The following is an 11,370-nucleotide window of genomic DNA, read 5'->3' as shown; positions in this document are numbered from 1 at the left end:
CTGCCATGTGTCTGGCCCCAATACTCAAGTTCTTTCTGTTACCTCTTATATCCTAGGCATTGCTTGCATTGAGTGATGCAGTTGAACTGCGGTGAATCAGATGCAAACAAAATATTTGTACATAAGCTGCTATGAATTTTAGATAAATGACTTTTGGGAAGATTTAGAATCCCTAGCATGAACATTTGTGAAGGTCTTAGAAGGAAAGAGACTTATATAAATTAATTAATGAGTGAATTATCAAAAAAGACAATCCATATTTAATATCTAGTAAAATACCATAAATGCCACCACATCCTGTCTCTAACAACTCAGCTTTCATAGAAGGATATGGTCTGGGGAGCTTGTTCAGCCATCCTCTGCTCAGGCCACCTGGCTCCTTTTCAAAATGTTTCCAATGTTTCAGCCTCCAACTCAACTCTTCATCCTGGAAAAGGCTGTGTCTCATTCCAGCTCAGTGCTGTGATTTATTTTTGGCGTGTAAAGGGAAAAATTAGTCATTCCTACTCTTCCATTTGAGTTTAATGGGAGCATTGTGGCTGGTGGTAAAGATGGTAGTTTATCAGGCTAGTGACTTGTAGAGTTTACAGCATGGGCCTCCTCACTTATTTGAATTTCCTTTCCCTTGTGAGTCACTTTACAATAATAATGAAGAGGTGAGGTCCGATGTCTGACAGTGGATCTCCTTGTACTGGGTTTTCGGCATTGCAATAATGTCCATATTGTAAAAGGAAAGATGATGTCACCCCCTTGGCAGTTGAAAACAAAGGGGGGGGCAAATAAAAATGACGAGGGCCACCCAAACAACTGCCAATCAATACTATTGACAATGAAGAGGAAAGCATTCTTTCTCTCGATCATAAAGCACAACTGAGCTAAGCAGTATTGACCTTGGGGTAAAGCATTTCCTAGCATTTAATGAATGGCCAGAAAGCTGATGGACTTTTAGTCAAACTGGTTATTAATTGCCTGAAAGTGCCTGACCCTGGAAGCCATAATTGCTGCTACAAATACAGAGCACACAAGAAAGCCCAAGTCTGGTATAGACAATGTGCCGTTGTAAGCAAGTCCCAATGCTGGACCATTGGACTGACCCTACAGAGCAGGAGTGCCCTCTGCCACACAACCATTCTTAATGGACATTATTCCATAAAGACCCACTGCTAGGTATACGTTCAAAAAATGGATGGCATTTTCCAGTTGTGCAAAACAGAATATTATACACTCTAGATATAACAATGTAATTAAAGCTGATAGGTTGAACTGATATCACTACAACTGCTAAGGCCGGCTCTGTCCATCAGAAATATAATGTGAACCATGGATGTGACTTATAATTTTCCACTAGCCACACTGAAAATATAGGTGAAATAAATTTTAATAATGTATTTCTTAACCCAATATATCCAAAATATTATTTCCACACGTACTCAAGAAATCGTTAATGAGATATATGTTCATTTTGTATACAAATTTTCACAGTCCAGTGTGATGCACTCAGAGTACATCTCAGTTTGGACCAGCCACATTTCAAGTGTTCAAGAGTTCCATGTGGTTAGTGGATGCCATTTTGAATAGTGCAGGTTTTGGAAATTGGTTTGGTTTAAGTAACGCATTAGAATGTTTAAATGGGTGAAATGGTCAAAATGACGGGGTGTGTTTTCCCATAATGATCAGAAAAGATCTAACCTAACGAGAGAGGCTAAATAAGTTTGAATTATGTATTTAAGAAGACAGAGAGAAATTCATTATGGTATTTAAGTTTGAAAAAAGTTTTCACAGACAGTGACTCATTTTTGCCATGTTCTCAGGTGCTGTGCTGATTTAGCTTTGCTTACAGGAATGTTTCTAGGTTTTAGGGGCAAGAAGACTCTGGAGTTGAATTGCAAGGGAAGCAGTATAGCAAGTAGAGATATTTTTTGGAAATAACTCGGGTTTGGGGAACAGACAGACCTACCTGCCACTTTCCCACTTGGTGATGTAGGGCAGACTATTTTACTTTTGAGGAGCTGGGTCTTCTAATCTCTGAAGTGTGGATGATAACGTTTGCCTCCGTTTTGTGGCTGTGTGGATTGGATGAGACCATGACATCCATGACAAGTCTGGATGTTGGTATCACCATCACCATCTGCAGCAGCAGCAGAAAGTAGTAGAAAAGTCATCCACTAATGTGGCTCCCCAACCAGGTTCAGGGAACACTGGGCTTGCAGGTACACTTCAGGGATAAACTGGGAAGACTGTATTAAGTAGTATAATGGTTGAGTTGCCAGATGGCAAGCCAGATTAATTCAGTGGGGTTGGAGCTTCTGGAGGAAAGTGGCTGCAGATTGAGACTGATGAATTGAAGAAAAAGGAAACCTGGTGGAGAAGTGATGGGTACAGGATCAAGCAGATTCCTCATCAGGTATAAGCTGGTTGTCAGCAAAGGGTGGGACAGAACATGAAGAATAGGATCACAGAGGAAAAGGGAGTCACTTGAGCAGCAAGTCCTGAAGGAAAACCAGGGAGACAAGGGTCTCTAAAATGAAGAGTTAGTCCATGATCAGAGATGAAAACTTCAAAAGATAAACTGCATATTCCTGAGGAGGAAGATCAAGTTTTATTCCATTTTTTTTCTTTAGCAGTACCTGGTACACAGCAAATATTTGATAAATATTTATTTGTTTCGTGAATGAATGACTGGCTGGCTGCTTCACAGGTGGAGGAAGTTTGTGTTTAGACCCTGAGCAGCTCCAAGCTCTTCTTCAAATAATCCAGGTTATTAAGGTACAGAACAACACTGGTGGAGAAACCAGTCCCCATCCTCAGCCCCCCAAATCACCTAGCACTTCCTGATTCCTGAAACTTTATCAAATTCATTCCATTCTTTTACCCAGAGTCCTGTCTTACGTTGTAGCCTTCTGGAATATATGTAATGCATAAAATGATGCTTCTGTCGAAGAGTACATAAGCTTGAATAATGCGCAGACACCCTTTAAAAGAAAGACAGGACTTCCCTGGTGGCACAGTGGTTAAGAATCCGCCTGCCAGTGCAAGGGACATGGGTTCGAGCTCTGGTCCGGGAAGATCGCACATGCCACGGAGCAACTAAGCCGGTGAGCCACAACTAATAAGCCTGTGCTCTAGACCCCGTGAACCACAACTACTGTAGCCCGCGCGCCTAGAGCCTGTGCTCCGCAACAAAAGAAGCCCCCGCTCACCACAACTAGAGAAAGCCCGCGTGCAGCAACAAAGACCCAATGCAGCCAAAAATAAACAAATAAATTTTAAAAGACAAGCACTGATATGTATTCTCAGGATTGATGTAAATTCTTTTTAGGATAATATATTGTAATAAGTAAAACAAACAACAAAAACTGGAGAGACTTACAATTAATACACAAAAATATTTCGGAAACCAAGAATAATACCTGAATCTTAAAGATGATGATTTACTAAAACTAACTTGCTGATATTGAGTTAACAGTAGAAAAATGCAACCACAAATCTAGTTCAATTTTTTTTATTCACTGATTCATTTAGTCAACATATATTTATGACTGGTCATCTACTATGCATCAGGCACTGTTCTGACTACTGAGGACTTAACTTTAAACAAGATAGGCAGAGCCTTCACTTTCACAGACTTTACATTTTTGTACAAGACATATAATACACAAGCAAAACTAAATAAACAATAAGGTCGTATCAGATAGTGAAATTGCTACAAAGAAATTCACACTGGGCAGTGAAAGAGTTCAGGTCATGGGATGGGAATGTGGCTGGTTGTGTCATGGAGGTGACATGACTTTAAAGTGCCTGGTTAGGAAATGCTTCCTGTGTTGATGAAAAGGATATGATGGGTCCACCTTGAGCAGATCTGGAGACGTGCATTCCAAGCAGATGGAACAGCATGTACACCAATATTTTGATTTTAGTAACTCAGAGCGTTCATGTTCTGATAAGATTGCTATACAAAATATAAATATCTTCAAGACTTCATTTCCTACTTTGGGATGATCCCATCTCAAATTTAACCATAATTCTGCTAGCAAGTAATTCGTGGGTTTTTTTTTTCTATTCTAATGGCTGATAAAGTCATTTTTAAAAATATTTATTTATTTTCCTTATATTTTTTGGCCGCGTCGGGTCTTAGTTGCGGCACACAGGATCTTTGTTGAGGCATGCGGGATCTTTTTGTTAGGGCACACGGTCGGTTGCGGTTTCACTCTAGCTGTGGCACGAGGGCTCCTGAGTGCGTGGGCTCTGTAGTTTGCAGCTCGTGGGCGCCTCTCTTTGAGGCGCGCGAGCTTAATAGTTGTGGCGCGCAGGCTTACTTGCCCCGTGGCATGTGGAATCTTAGTTCCCCGACCAGGGATCGAACCCCCCTCCCCTGCATTGGAAGACGGATTCTTTACCACTGCACCACCAGGGAAGTCCCTAGCAGGCAATTTTTAAATGCCAGTTTTAAAAACTGTGCTGAGATTTCTGTAATGTTGTCATACACCCATGAAATCAGGTTAGCAACCCTCCTCAGAAGAAAACATCTTTATGATTTAGCAAGACTCGTGCTAATCACACCAGTGGCTTTCTCTCCTGGGCAGTCTCTAGAAAAACGCTAAATTCTGGCTCCCTGACTTTCCTTTTCCCATGTTTCAAGCTGACCATCCTTTTTTAATCTCATAGTCTCTCCAAATAGAATCAAAGGCCATTGATTAGGTTCCTGCTCTCCCTCCTATCATAGTCTAGTCCTGTCTTCCTGATATCACAAGCAAGATACAGTAATAAGAGTTTGATGAGTTCCCAGCTCTTCCTCCCCACTTTAAAAAAGAAATATTTATTTATTTGGCTGCACCGGGTCATAGTTGCAGCATACGGGATATATTAGTTGCAGCATGCGGGATCTAGTTCCCTGACCAGGGATCGAACCTGGGCCCCCTGCATTGGGAGCATGGGGTCTTAACCACTGGACCACCAGGGAAGTCCCCTTCCTTCCCACTTTGGTATAAAAGTTTACTCACGTGTATGGCCCATACGCTCCAGTTAATTTCATAGTTTAGATCTCAGAACACAGCTTCATTTTCTTATTGTTCCTGCCTTCACATCGCCCATATGAACCACCAACTTGAGTAAATGTTGTACTGTGTGCTATTGACTGCACTTTGGGTGGGACTGAAGAGCACAAAATAAGGCCAGTAACAATTTCCTCATTGTTTCCTTGTTGGAAGCTTACGTACTTTTTACATTGTTGCAGATACAGCAACAAAACCTATTGCTATTTCTGACTTTGAGAGATTCAGTAAAATGCTATTCACATTTGAAGTTCTCATCCAAGGCAGGTCAGCTCTCCATTACCCTTTCCCAACTGAGTCAGAAGTCGAAAGGTTTTGCTTCGAGGTTTCTTATAAGAACCATTTCTGCCGGCCAGATTTGTTAGACAAGACGCGTTCAGTCTTGTTTCCATGTGCATTTCTCCACTCACTTAGTTCATTAGCACTCTGGGTCAAAGAGCATGAGTTTAAAGCTGATAGAACAGATTGATTTCCAAGTTCTCGCGTTACCAGGAGATCCTGTCCATACACATGTTGTTAAACTCCTAGATAACATCTAAGGATACAGATGAAAGACACAAATGATGGACAGCACTAAATAATGATGACAGTTACCACGTATCAAGAATGTTTCTTATGTGTCAGACCCTATGTTAAACCCTTTCCATCTATTACCTCATTTAGGCTTCACAATAATTTTATAAGAGAGATAGTATTAGCCCCATTTCACAGGAGGGGACAGATGGTTCAAATAAGTTAAGGGACATTTCAAATTCATACAGTTTATAAGTGGTGGAGTCAGGATTCAAACCCAGGTTGGACAAACTCCATCTATGTTCTATGTTCATACCAACATACAAGAGCCAGGCTATAGACCAGCATTGGCAGCCTAAATAGTTTCTGGAAGAATGCAGAGTCAGATATAGGTAAATAAAAATGAATCTACACCAGCAGAAATAATAGAAAAGTTATAAAATGTTCTTCCCTTCCTTTCCTGTTTAACAAAAAGTATTGAGGAGTATTGTGAGGAGCAGTGAGAAACAAAGAGGGAAAGTTGGGGTAGAAAGTGGTATGGAGGACGTTGAGACCATCCAGAGAAGGAAAAAAAAAAAATGAGTCATTGTTCTTATTCTAAATAAGCATGAGGGGACAAGTCTTGCACTTTATCAAATGGTTCCAGCATGCCACAGCTTACGTTACTATCAAAATGATTTAAAAGCAACCTATGCTTAGAAGTCCTCTTGGTGGTAACTTCATAATCTGCTCAGTGTCCAACGCACTCTCTCCAGTTCCCAAATAAACAATTTCAAGCTGTAGCTCATAGGGAATTTATTTTAACCTGCTTTTATTTCACGGGTGCTTTCCAAGTTTTGCACGTGAACTACAAAGGGACAAATGTTTCCCATCAGGCCAGGAGGAGAAGAGATGGGGCATAAACATAATCCAGACTAAAAATACAAAAACCATCTCTGGAGAGAAAATATTTATAATTCATGTATTTGAAGAAAACCACACTCCCTTGCCTTGGGAATCATTTCTGATTATTAAGTATGTAAAAAATAACAAGTCCCTCTTGGGCCTCCTGGGTCATATTTTGCCCACCTTTTTACAGAAGCCATTCATGTAGCAACAGCTCTGTGCAGGTATAAACTCTGGGCAGCTTGGCCCAGGGTTACTTGGCCACCACTGCATGGAGTGGGTGCAGAGACCCATCCAGCCATTCTGACCTATGCACATGCCTGGAAGTATGAGGTGTCAACGGACCATTAGGGAATCCTTGACCAAGGAAGGAAGGACTGGTGGTTGAATACTCCCCTTTTCTGTCCAACTGGAGAGCAATTTTGAAATACGTTTATTCTATTTGTCTCATCAAAATGTCCCTGCTGGGATCCCCTGCTGTCCTTAGTCACAATCAGCTGATAGCACCCTGTTGGGGAGGCTTTTCTCTTCCTAATTCCCACCTCCTCCTCTTTTTTTTTTTTTTTTTTTTTTTACGCGGGCCTCTCACTGCTGTGGCCTCTCCCCTTGAGGAGCGCAGGCTCCGGACGCGCAGGCTCAGCGGCCATGGCTCACGGGCCCAGGTGCTCCGCGGCATGTGGGACCTTCCCGGACCGGGGCACAAACCCGTGTCCTCTGCATCGGTAGGCGGACTCTCAACCACTGCGCCACCAGGGAAGCCCCTCACCGCCTCCTCTTTGAGTTCACGTCCCCAAACAAACAACCTGAACCCAAGTGCTTGCCTCAAGTTTTGCTTAGGAGAACCTAAGCTAAGAACAGGTTATTACCACATTTTTTCATTGAAGCAAACAATTTGTTTAGGTTCTCTTCAAAGTGTTGGATGGTGCGTATTTTAAGCAATGTCTAAAAACTTATTTTTATTGGAAGTCTATTCAAAATACTTGCTACCCCTTACATAAGTTAATTTTCCTTGGGGCATGATAAAATTAGATTTGGCAATCACTAGTCTAGCAAGAAAGTCATACAATTTTAGTCTGCACATTGTTTTATATTTCATATGTTCCTATTTTGTGGATGGTAAAATTCCTTAGAAGTGTGTGAAACATATTTACCCCTGCCTAAGGCTTAGTTTACTTCTGGAAGATACCTAGAATATGACATTTTAAAAATTAACCAAATTCATCTAAAATTCTTGATTTGACAGATGGCGTCTCTTGAAACAGAGTAAATGAAAATCTTTCAGAATCTCTTGATACACACATCATGTCATTTCTCTGCAAAACGTTCCCAGGAAGATCAAAGATGGTAGACATTTTGATCTCAAGCTTTATTTTTTTATAAGAATCTCATTGAGAATTGACTGGAATTTCAGATTCTCCAACCACATCAAGGTGAGTCCAGGAATATGCCTCTTTAGCCAACTTCTCAGGAAATTCTGACACAAGTGATCCTTGGACCACCCTTTAAAAAATAAATGTCATTTATGGAATCTTAGAATTTCAAAGATGGACGTTCATCTTACAGCTAAACCATTTGTTTCGCAGATTAGAAAGATGATCGCAACAGCACTCTTTTCTTTCTTTGATGTTGACCATGCATGGACCACAACATGCATCCATGTTGACCATTTAGAGCATGATTAAGAAAACAAAAACGACCCTAAGTATTCAAAGCAGAGAGAACTTAATATAGACCATTGGTTCCAGAGACAATGAAGGAGCTCACAAGCCAAATAGGGAGCAATGAGGCATCATTAGCAACATCAAGTCACTACCATCCTGAGGCAGGAGGGTTGAAGAGAGAATGTGGTGTTCCTGTATCCCTGGCACTGATGTCATCCTAAAGAAACTGGTACCACAGTCTTGTACAGCAGGAAAGGGAGCAATGGAGGGAACATCACTGCTACTGGAGATGCCACCTAAGACAGTAAAAAAGGGAGAAAAATGTCCTGGCATCTCCCACCCTCCTCTTGTCAGTGCCTTCCATTGGCTGAACCCATCTGGAAGCCAGATGACAGGGGGATCTGGGAGACAAAGCCTGCAGATTCACAACCCTCCAAACACCCATGGTTCAAGGCAAAGCAGGGAAAAGGCAAGGGACGTGTGAATCAGGCAGTCCCAGTAACATCACAGGTACCTATACATTAATCCATATTAATGGATTAATCCATATTAATCCTATACATTAATCCATGCACACTCATGCTAATATTGTAGGTGTCCACCTTTTTTTTTTTTCACATTACACTGGGTGCCCTGGGAAACTGAATCTTTACAAAACCCATGCAGACTTACCAGACTGTGCTGCTTACTTGACTTAACCCAAATGGACCACACTGTGCTTGCTTTATTTGGGTTGTTATGCCATTGTCTGTGATGGTTTCTTTGTTTTATGAACAATGGGTACCATATAGATATTTTGCAGGATATAAAACAACTTAATGCTGTAACAAAAGATTGAGCAGAAACTTCCCTTAGAGAAGGTCCCCCAGAGTCTTTCTAATTCCAATACACTGATTCGAAGAAAAACACTAACTCTAAGAATAAGAGTGTGAGGGTAAATGAAATTTGAGAACACTAGGTTAAAAAAATTAAGCAGCCTTCTTTATTACCATTAATATGCTAACATGGGTCATGAATCACCAAAAGGGGGACCCAGTGTGCAGTGTTTTCAAACTTATGTAACTTTACGTGCATACATTCACTCAACAAAGATTTATTTATCAAGTATTCTGTGCCTGAAACTCTTTGGGGTGCTAGAAATACAACAGTATGCAAGTGGACAAAATCTTTATCCTCATGAAGAATAGATTCCAGTGGAAGAAGATAGTGACAAATCAAAACAACAAATAAGTAAATAACTAGTATTTACTTTTTTTTCACAGTGATTTTCCTCAGATTAACATTCGACAATTATACTTTGAGTTACACTATAATGCTTTCAATTCTATTGTTAAGCTCCTGCCAGATCTATCAGATTCCAGTATCTTCTCCTTCCACCCCAAATTATCTTTTTTTCTTTGTAATGTAGAAATTATGATAGTGGCTAAATGTAATGACTCTGGGGTCAGGCCACCCCTTTTCTAATTCTGGCTCTGCTTTTTCCTGAGTATAACCTATGTGCCTCATTCATTCATTCATTCAACATATGTTCATCTTGCCAGTCCCAGTGCTAGAACCTCAGGATCCATCTGTAAAGAGATGAATAACTTGTCCTCGAGGAACTTATGTTTCAAAATCTGTTCCTTCACTGGAAAATAGGATATTAATAGCATCTGCCTCATCAGCCTGTCATGAGGTTTAAATGACTTAATCCATATGAAGCATTTAGAACATTGCCTGGCACATCCTTACTAAATGTTAGCCTTTATTAATCATGTTATCCTCCTGTTTAAAATCCTGCAGTGAGTCACTGCTGCCTTTGGGGTAAATTCCAAACTGCTTAGCACAATAGACAAAGCCTTTCAGGATCTGCCTCCTGATTTTGCATCCTGCTTCATGCTCTACACACTCCTTCCCCTCCAGACATAAAGAACGAGTCATGGATTTCACCTTGTGTTGTATTTTCCTACCTTATGCCTTGATACATCCTGTCCTCTCAGTCTTGAATTATCTCCCTTGTGACCTAGCACCTTCTTTCTTTTCTAAAGTTAGCTCAAGTTATCCCCTTTGTTAAGACTATTGGGCTGGCTCCACTGTGAATATCCATGGCTCCAGCTGGTCACATTAACCCACTTTCCAAGAAAGCATTCATACCTCATTCTATCGACACTTCTCATGTGTATTTCAACTGACTCATTGATGTCTCATACTGTGCCACAATGGCAGGATAGCCTTGTGAAACCAATGTCTTGGACCCCAAGGACAGAAAGACACACTGAAGGAGATGGAGCTGAAGGAGGAGAGAAACTTCCAATAGATGGTGGCAGAATTGAGCTCATGTATTCATTTCCCGATCTTCCCAAATTCCAATGTAAATAATAGTAAAAGTACTTTAAAATATATAATTAAAATGTGTGCTAAAATTTAAATGGGTACCATTAGTGGATCAGAAATTCTGAGCTGTGTCTTCATGGTAGAAAGTAAAAGAGGTTGAGTGAAAATCCAACCAAGGTAGAGAAATCAGCATCTTGCATACCCACAGGCAAAAGCTGCTGCAGAAAGAAGAGATACTCTTCCCAACAAGGGTCTGAGGGACACTAAGCTGGGCTTAACAAACACAGAGCAGATGTGGGCAGGAGGCAATCATTCAAGTTCAAGGTTAAAAGCCTGTTTCAAGAACAGCTGAGTAAGACAACTCCTTCCCATCACTGACATATATAGAGCTGCTGGCTGCAGTATTTGCTCACTAGGTAGAATGCTATGAACTCTTTTCTAAACAGCTAGAAATATCATGTTAGAGAGGACTCTTAGTATAAGTGCTGAGGTCTGAAAGACAAACAGAGAGGAACTTGAGATAACTCAAGACCTTAAAAGGGGATCCAGATGAAGTTAAAATAAGATCTGGACACCCAGGAGAGATATACATTAAATGTTCCCACCAGAGAGTTAATTCTCTTAGGCAATTTTTTGCTCATGAGTTACCTGTTTACTCCCTGCCCATGCAAAATATAGGGAAGCTTGCCTCTTTAGCAGGTACAGTTGAACTCTGTAAAGCTCACTGCTATTTCTCCTGTTCAGGAGAGAGTCCCATTTTGGAGACAGATCCATATGATTGGGGGAGGGGGGAGCACTCCTTCTAGTGCACTAATGAAACTAGTTCTTTTTTTTTTTTTTTCATCTCTTTAGGAGTATAACTGTTTTACAATGGTGTGTTGGTTTCTCCTTTACAACAAAGTGAATCAGTTATACATATACATATGTTCCCATATCTCTTCCCTCTT

General features: G+C 40.8%; 1 non-coding gene across 1 annotated transcript; it reads right to left on the bottom strand.

Annotated features, from left to right (window-relative positions):
* Positions 1-4,887: 4,887 nt before the first annotated feature.
* On the bottom strand, positions 4,888-4,960 carry TRNAW-CCA (transfer RNA tryptophan (anticodon CCA)). Its single transcript has one exon. It is a non-coding gene; the product is annotated as a tRNA-Trp (tRNA).
* Between the last annotated feature and the right edge of the window lie 6,410 nt (positions 4,961-11,370).

Source organism: Physeter macrocephalus, chromosome 11, assembly GCF_002837175.3.
Source record: "Physeter macrocephalus isolate SW-GA chromosome 11, ASM283717v5, whole genome shotgun sequence".
In the NCBI taxonomy this organism is placed as follows: domain Eukaryota; kingdom Metazoa; phylum Chordata; class Mammalia; order Artiodactyla; family Physeteridae; genus Physeter; species Physeter macrocephalus.
Note: the sequence above shows the minus strand (reverse complement) of the source record. Positions and strands in the feature narration are given on the sequence as shown.